Source organism: Amaranthus tricolor, chromosome 14 (genome assembly GCF_026212465.1).
Source record: "Amaranthus tricolor cultivar Red isolate AtriRed21 chromosome 14, ASM2621246v1, whole genome shotgun sequence".
Lineage (NCBI taxonomy): Eukaryota > Viridiplantae > Streptophyta > Magnoliopsida > Caryophyllales > Amaranthaceae > Amaranthus > Amaranthus tricolor.
The window spans coordinates 14,112,993-14,122,129 of NC_080060.1; the positions used below are offsets into that span (position 1 = coordinate 14,112,993).

Consider the following 9,137-nt stretch of genomic DNA (forward strand, 5'->3'; position numbering starts at 1 on the left):
CTGGAAACGACTCCAAGGAAATTGATCGCCTCAGGAGCAAATTATTTCAAGAATTTGAGATGAAAGATTTGGGACAACTGAAATACTTCCTTGGAATAGAAGTTTTAAGATCAAAGAAGGGGATATTTATCAATCAGAGAAAGTACATCCTAGATCTCTTAGCAGAAACAGGCATGTTAGACTGCAAGCCAGCAGATACTCCATGGTTGCTAATCATGGTGTACAAATCGTTGAAGGGGTAGAAGCGGCAGATCAAGATCGTTATAGACGGACGGTGGGAAAACTGATCTACTTATCCCACACGAGACCAGATATTGCTTATGCAGTAGGGATTGTAAGCAAGTTCATGCATCGACCTCAAGTGGAACACATGGCAGCGGTATTGAGGATCCTGAGATACTTAAAGGGAACCAGTAATAAAGGAGTTTTCTACTCAAAGAATAATAATCTTGATTTCATTGGTTACACAGATGCTGATTGGGCTGGCGATAGGGACGACAAGAAGTCCACCTCAGGATATTTCACTCTTGTAGTAGGTAATCTAGTCACTTGGAAGAGTAAGAAACAGAAGGTGGTCGCTTTGTCCAGTGCTTAAGCAGAATTCAGAGGGATAGCAAAAGGAGTTACAGAGATTCTATGGATCAGGAAACTTCTAGGAGAGCTGGGCTTTCACCAGTCACAGGCGAGTCTTCTATATTATGACAATAAAGCAGCAATAAGCATCTCCGAGAACCCAGTCCAACATGATCGAACGAAACATGTAGAGATCGATCGACACTTTATCAAGGAGAAGCTAGAAAGCAAGGTCATTCGTATCCCTTTTATTAGATCTAAAGACCAACTAGCCGACATTCTCACAAAAGCAGTTTCTTCACAGGTTTTCAATAGCACTTTATGCAAGTTAGGCATCGGTGATCCCACGACCTAACTTGAGGGGGAGTATTGGAAAGCAGTTATGCAGTTGCAGTTTCATCACATTATTAGGCAGTTATCCTCTGTTGAGCAGTTATCATTTGTCAGTTATTCTCATGTATATATATTAAACATACATTCCCCGTAAGAAATAGAACTGTAATTTTCAGAAATAAAACTCCATTATCATCAAATCTTTAGGTATGTGGGATTATGAGATGGAAATGTGAATTTAATTCTCAATTTCATAAACATTTCATGTTTAGTAAGTGGACTTGAGATTAGAATTAGAGATTGTAAATGAGATTATATGCCATGAATTCCCAAGGTTTTATTACCTAGTGGGGCAAGTATTAAAAGATGTAAATTAGACTTAAGTAGGAAAGGTTTTATAAATTTATATTTTATTTTCTATACATATTCACAATTTGCAACTTATGCCCATTAACCTACCAAACAATAGATTAGAAGTATATTATACAAATTCTCAATAATTAAATTCCAATTTTGATAGCTTTTTCATTTTTAATAGGGATAAAATTATAAATTTATATTTTAATTTTAATACGTATCATCAATTTCAACTTAATCTTATAAACATGCCAAATAAAAAATCAAAAATATATTATATAAATTTTCAACAATTAAATCTCAATTCCAATCCCAATTTTTTTTTTCCAAATTCCCATTTCATTTTCAAATAAAAATTGGGATGACATGTTCTAAAAATCGTAATAGATGTAGAAGTAGAAGGTATTGTACAAAAAGGTAAGGAAGTAGCTGGCCTTAAAAGATCCTCCTTTTACACAGCCTTGTCAAAAAAGACAGTCTTTTTAAAGATGAGGGAAGGAGTGAATGTGAATGTGACTGTGATTGTGAGAGTGATTCTATGAGAAAGATGTACTCTTTCTCCCTTTCATGATTCCCTCTTGTTTGGTTATTCCTATTTCTTCCCCTTCTTATTTATTTTAAATACATGATTTATTTTACGATTGACTTCAATTTTGCATCCACGTACTAATTCCATTCATTTTTATTCTACTCGGTTACTTCATCATTTTGATTATGAGATCTGGGTTTAGAAGAAATTTTGTGTTTATGGAATTTTTTTTTGCAAATTTATCTAGTGATTAATTAAATTTTAACGTAATTTTGCGGGGTTGAACATAAATTGTATGATGAATTGGGTTAAGGGCTCTGGAGGCAGCGGTTCATCGATCTGTTCCTGTTCTTGATTTGGGATTTCTTTAGGTTTATTGCAGTAATTGATCGATAAACCTCTGCATCCAGCGCTCAACTCCTCTTTCTTAAGATAATTAACTTCTTAAATCTGAAGGTGATTTTTTCTTTTCTGATTTTGTCTCAATTGTGGGTTCATGTCCTTAATTTTGAGGCTGGTTGTAAAACTATGTGTTTGGGATTCTGATTCAGGAAAATGCTGGGATGATGAAACTTATGAAGCAGAAACTTCTACTAAGGTTTTTCTTTCTTTTCTGTTTTAATGGTTAAATTTCTATGTATTGTTTGTTTATGATTTTGTTTGTTTTTCCCATTTTGTGTTTTCTTGAGTTTTATATTTTGTATATATACTTAGAATTTGATACTATATTACTCTATCCCTTTCATTTTATACCAACAATTAAAAGTTGCTGTTTTAGTTTGTAGTACGAGAATCATCTGCTAATCTAGTAGTTATAGGTGCCGATAGGGGTTGATTCTCACAAACTATGAGAAGGTAAATTCCTTCTTCTCCTCTTAGAAATTAGTGTTTGTAGGTCAGTGATAAGGGTTTGATTCTGATGACCTACTAGAAAGTCAATTTCTTCTCCCTTTTGGGTATTTTCTTTACCCTAAAATTCAAAAGAATTCGTAGTGCGAGAAAATGCTTAGAAATCAAGTGGTTGGATGAAATAGGTGGATGAGATGAAGAGTGAGAACGACTTTGTGGAATGAGGTTGGGAGATAAATTCTAGACAAGAACTAAATTATTGTAGTCAAAACGAAGGGATGATCTAAAATAAAAAGTTTACTAAGATTACGGCCAGCGGGAGTAATTAGGATATGATTCTTATTTTTATGATATGTGCTTGTAGCTTTTGTTTCTTGTATTTCATTCAGCTGAGCTTTTGTTTATATTCAATATTTGTGTTGACATTACTTGTATTATTGTAGAGTTAATTAATGGATGTATAAATTAATGGGTATGGAAAAAATTTTCGGATGTTATTAACAAAGTACTGCATTATCATACTTGAGGATATATCAATAGGTAAAGAACATCTCATGTTGGTTTGTTTTCATTTATTTAGTCGTATATGTTGGGATTAAGGTTTTGCTGTTGTATTGTAGCCAAACAATTTGTTGTGAATCAGGATTGAAAACTGATATACTCCTATAATTTATTGTGGTTTTCTCATATTTTCTCAATTCTAAGTTATATCTTATTAACTCATAAGTTATCTTTCAAAGCATATGCGGATGTCCTTTTGGACTATGTATTTGAAGGCGTGTTTAGTAAGTCAAAGCATATAATGGTTTTTTGTAGTATCTTGCAAGTTGCAATTCTGAAGTGTCTTGCAAGTTGCATTAGTTAGTCATTGGTAGTTATGGATTTTTGTTGAAAAATTTGTCTAGAAGAGAAAATTGATCTTGAAAATCTGATTGAAGATGGATTTCACTAAGTTCCCTTTTTAGCTAATATAATTATGATGTAAGTGTAGTTTTTAGTGCTGGATGAGGTTGTAAGAAAGGACAGGGATAATATTGAAGAGGCATCTAAACATGCGACTTAAAACATAGTTTCGACTTTCAAGCATCCTAAAAGGCTCGTGCACGGTGGGGGGGCTTGATAATGTCTAATGCTGGTTATTTATGTATAGACTTAAGTTGAGGAGGTGTGGCACTCACTGTCACAACTAGTGATGGACCTCTCAAGGCAAGACAAGAACAGAAAATGACTAAGTGAGAAGTCACACTCCATGTCTTATTAACTATGCATAGTATAATTCTAGGGGAAATGGAAAATAGTCAGTCTCGATTTCGGGTGGGTGGGTGGGGAAGGACTCTAGCAAATTGTTCTTAGAAACCATGATGGAGCTTTTGATTTCTTTTCTAGCAATGCATAAGAACAAGATTCCTAAATCAAATAATAATCTCAAGTCCATGACATAATGCTCTTTTCTTAGTATTTCCTTTCATATGCACTAAAAAGTTTCTTTGAATTCTTGATACTGTGAGGAATTAAACCCCCACTACTATAAGATCAAAGGTTTATGCTTCAAGAATTGTTTTGCACAAACAACACCAAAACATAATTCAACACAAAACAATCAAGAATCCTAATCTAAGCAATGAAAGAGCAAACAAACCAAACATAATGATTTACATAATTCACCCTTAATTGGGCTACGTCCACGGTTTAGCCTATGTCTTTATTGCCTTAAGGAACCTCTAATGGAGTTACAATAGTGATAATCACAATTGAGAGAAATAAGAGAATAAGGAGAGAAAGAGAGAGAGACGATTAGAAAGCATTAGTCACTAATCTATGTAATTAGGCCTATGTATAATACATAGAGCCTAATTACTTACATACAAGAGCTGAAAACGACGATGTATTAGAGTTCGAACAATTTGTTTCAAACTCCAATATTACCAAGATCGAGTGTATGAAGTTTTAGTGACAAACAAATTACGCTATCAATGATATCAATGTTTGTAGGAGAAAATAAAGCAATAAAACAACACAAAGATTTAACGAGGTTCACCCAACTAAGGCTACGTCCTCCGGTGTGTAGTATCCCTTATATTATCAAAAGGAGTTCAAAGAACTCTCAAATATGGAGAATTACAATAGAGAAGAGATATAGGCTAGTGTTTGGCTTGAGGTGTATTTGTGGATGTTTACAATGAGATTGAGAGCTCTCTATTTATAGGAGAGATCACACTAAGTTACATTAAGTACATTAATGCTATGATTAAATGATAATGAAACATCCCTAAGTACATAAAGAGTCATAAAACAACATTCTAGAGTATCAGAGACTTCGCTCGACCAAAACAAGGGTTCGCTCGGTCGAGCGACTTGGTCGAGCGGACTTCAATAAGCTTCTGGTTGCATTCTGTTTGCTCGCTCGACCTAACCCTGAGCTCGCTCGGTCGAGCGAGCTGGTCGAGCGGCCCTTCAGAAGGCTTCTGACAGTATTTGCTCGACTTGCATAGTAGAGCATCTTGATTCAACCTTTCCACTTCTTCATTAAGTCTCATAACTCTCACACTTCATTACCTTATTAATCCATACTTAATCACCATCATAAATCAATCATCAAAACCTAACTTAATACACCCACATTAACACATTCATGGGATTCCATCCCAAAGGTTACACATGAATGCACCTCATCAAATGTGCTCTCAAGTCACACCAATCACAACAAGAGCCTAGGAAAGAGAAGCCGAGAAGAAAAGAACAAATAAGAATTCTAGCACATAACGCCGAGTCGGCTTTCCCTTGGCCAGGGAAAAGTTGACTCAGCTTTTATTTCTGCCTCAAAACCCAATTTTGCCTTTTCACGCCTTTTCACCTCTTTGTTACCAATACATACCTACAATGGATTAAGGGTCATAGTCACCCCTTAATCACAACACACTAGCCATGTTTTTTATAACTTTTATATCATGAGCAAGATTTATTTTGGCCGAATTTTCTATCTCTTCTGTGCTTCTGTCAATTAGGATGAAATCTGCTAATAATTTTAATTTATTGGTTTCATTGTCTTAAGAAAAGCCAATTGATGTTGTTTTTCCTTTGGTTGAGATGAGACCATATTTGCAAGGAAAAATAACAAAAAACTACTTAATTTATAGCACCTTTTGCAAAAACTATTTAATCTAATTTTTTATTTTTTTGCAAAAAAATCTCCATTTTCTGATGTCCTTTTCTTCTTTCGAGTTCCACTTAGAGAATCTACATCCTAATTTTCTTCTTTATTTTTCTTCTTCTGAGTTCCATCTACAACATTCTCTTTTTTCTTCTTCTAAAAGAAAATCCCCAACACTATCAAGAACCCTAAAATGTAGCACAAAAACAAACGAAGATTAAAAATTTAATGCTCTTAACAGAAGAATCACAAAAATTAGGAGGGAGATTACCAAATAATTGGTTATTTGAAGCAGAGAATCTGTATAAGCTCTTAACTAATCTAATTCCCTGAAGAATTATACTAATAAAGTTGTTATTATCAATCTAAACTTGCTCTAATTGGGTTGAAATTGATATAGATTCAGGAATTTCGCCAGAAAATATATATTTGGGAAAACCCCACTAAGCTTATTGGATGAAACATCAAAACCAACCAAACTTCTCAATGAATCACCCAGATTCTTGGGAAGTTCACCAGTTAGATTATTTTGAGAAAGGTCAGGAACTTTTAGATTGTTTTAGCCCAGAATAGTGTCGGGAATCACCCTAAAAAATCCAAAACTTTGTAGAGAAAGCAAGAGCAATAAGTTGAGTGAAGTTACTAAAAATCCTAGGAAGATTACCAACAAGCAAATTATTAGCAAAGTTAAGAACTTGCAAATCATGTAATAACCCAATGCTTTCTGGGATTTTACGTTCTATATGATTTCTACTTAAATCAAGCTTTTTCAATGAAGAAAAATGAGAAATCTATTCTAGGATAGTACCCAATATAAGATTACTTCTAAGACTTAGACTTACTAAAGACTCACATTGAGAGAAATGAAGTGGGATTCGTTGATTGAAGAGATTATCAGCAAGATTAAGGGAAGAAAGATTAGGAAGCTGACATATTGAAGGAGAGAATTCACCTGAAAGATTGAGACTTTGAAGGTCAATTGTAATAACAGACAAAGGAGTATTAGAACAGGTGATTTCAATCCAGTTACAGTGATGAGTAAGTGAAGTATTAGACCAAGAAGAAAGAAAATGAGAAGAGTCTTTAATGGAGGATTTGAAATTAAGAATGTCAGATGCAGATATTGTAGATGTATTGATTATGGGAATAAGAAGATCAGAGAATGGAAAAGGAGAATAACTCTCACGTGCAAAGTCAACGTCCCACTTGACAGTCAACAGACGGTTTCCGTCAAGTGGTAGTCTTTTGAAAACCAAAATATCATATAAGGTAGTTTTTTGCAATAAAAATTAGATTAGGTAGTTTTTTTTTGCAAAAGGTGCATATGAACGAAGTAGATGCCATATGGTTGTTTTTCCTTTCCCTTTTCAGCCCATGTAATACTGGTGAATGGTATGTACAGGAGGGAGCATGATAGCATTGAACCTTTATTGAGCTAATCCCACAAAACAGATACATGATCTTCAAGAATGTAGTCACAATAAAGACTTTCATGAGTAGGTGTTATGCAAATAATTTTATATTGATTCAAGAACTTCGTTGTGTAGAAACAAACAGCGATTTTGAGGCTTTATATCTTTTCTTATGAAAGGGCTTCGGATTATATTATGTAGTCTGTTCTGAAACATACAGATGTTTGTGGGTACAAATTTTGGCTTGCTCTATGTATGTTTTAGGTAAAGTAGTGGTCTAGGCTAGAAAATGCTTCAAGCGTTAATCATATCTTGTTTGGTTTTAAGACATAGTTACACACAATAACAATTTGACCACTATGTCATTGTCTCTGTGTATCGTGTTGCTTTATATTATCTTTTATGATACTTATCAGGGTAGTAACAGGCATAATCCTTGATCAAAATTGCTCGGGTTAAGGTAAGTGTTATTATAACAATGAGAAACTGACAATGATATAGATTGGTGGTAATTTGTGTTCTCTCCTTGTGCTGTTGAATCGTTTTAAAACTTTTCTCAATATCATTTCGCCACTGGCATATAGCGAGAGTAAACAGTCAGTCAAAAAGGTAATTTTCTGCAATCCCCGGAAAAACAATGCCTTTTTGCTTGGAAACGTTGTTCGCTTATATTTTGCATCTTATTGTGTCTAAATATTATTGTCCTTATTTGTTATTAAGCTTGTTTAACCATTGTGTCCGAATCAGCTTGTTGGTTTTCTGTCCACAGCTTTCCTGAGTTTTCCTCCTCATCCTTGGTACGAATCAGCTAAAATCAGGCTGATCGAGAAAGCTTCTTTTTCGTTTTGAGTGGAATCAGATTCTACGAAGACCCATGGGAGAAAACAAAGCACAAAACAATACTCTCTAAGTGCCTCAACATCCAGTGAACAAAAAGTGAAAATAGGGTGATAAATGTTTAAGTTAGTGGGTGGATTTGTGAAGCATCGTAATGATACATATTACTTAAGAGACTGAAAGTTCCAACTATATTCAGTTTGCTGGCTTTCACTCCAAAAACCCCCTTGCTTGAGGTTTGGTCTAATTGTCTGGATGCTTCCATCAATTTCCTCGACCCCTCGGCCTTTTTCAACAGCTTGAGGCAATTGAGATTCAACCTAATTATCTTCTGACTTCATTCTTGAGGGATTATGTTTGAATAACAATCTAACAATACTTGTTAAGTACGTATAGATTAATACGAGCATATAAGTTGTATATTTAATATGTAGACATTACTTGTTAGAGAATAATGTGCGTTCTTAAACTAATTATATTAGACCATATAAACTTAAATGTATGATTATGAGAAGTCATACTAAATAGATAAATTAATAATATTATGGTGCAAGTACTCAATTATCCTCAATAGTCAAATAATAGAGTTTATTTGAAAAAGAGTTTTTAATTAGTGTTGTAGCCTTTTATTATAAATAAATAGACATGATATTCAGGTAGAAATAATAGACTAAAAGAGTTAACAGAAAACAAAACTTGTTTCTTCTTTCATTGTTTTTTGGGTGCTAGCATATCATTGATCTAGATGTAAGTAGACTAATTAGAATTATCTTATTCGTCATTAATCACTGAGACAATAGTACTTTGCAGTACTTAATTTTTACATTGCTGTAGAAGTCACCCATTAAAGGTTGTTAATTCTTACCTTTTTCTATTGATTCGTATAACATGACATACATGTTTTGTTAGGTTGTAGATATTTAACAATTGTTATATTCCGCATTTTATATGATTATAAAGTTTTTATATGTTTTTTTAGTTTTTATCAAAGAGATTAAACTTGGGTTAAAATTACATAATTAAATTAGTTTTATTTATGTGAACTAAAATTGATAATTAAAATGAAATTTTAATAAAAAAATTTTAATTTTTTTCC

The 9,137-nt window shown here is 33.6% G+C and overlaps 1 long non-coding RNA gene across 3 annotated transcripts; it reads left to right on the forward strand.

Annotated features, from left to right (window-relative positions):
- Positions 1–1,660: 1,660 nt before the first annotated feature.
- On the forward strand, positions 1,661–8,522 carry LOC130799518 (uncharacterized). 3 transcript variants are annotated; one of them, XR_009039279.1, is made up of 3 exons: positions 1,661–1,848; positions 2,344–2,390; positions 7,974–8,522. It is a non-coding gene; the product is annotated as an uncharacterized LOC130799518 (long non-coding RNA). The 3 variants fall into 3 exon arrangements; XR_009039277.1 differs by having other exon boundaries at positions 1,661–2,390; XR_009039278.1 differs by having other exon boundaries at positions 1,674–2,248; positions 2,344–8,522.
- Positions 8,523–9,137: the final 615 nt, after the last annotated feature.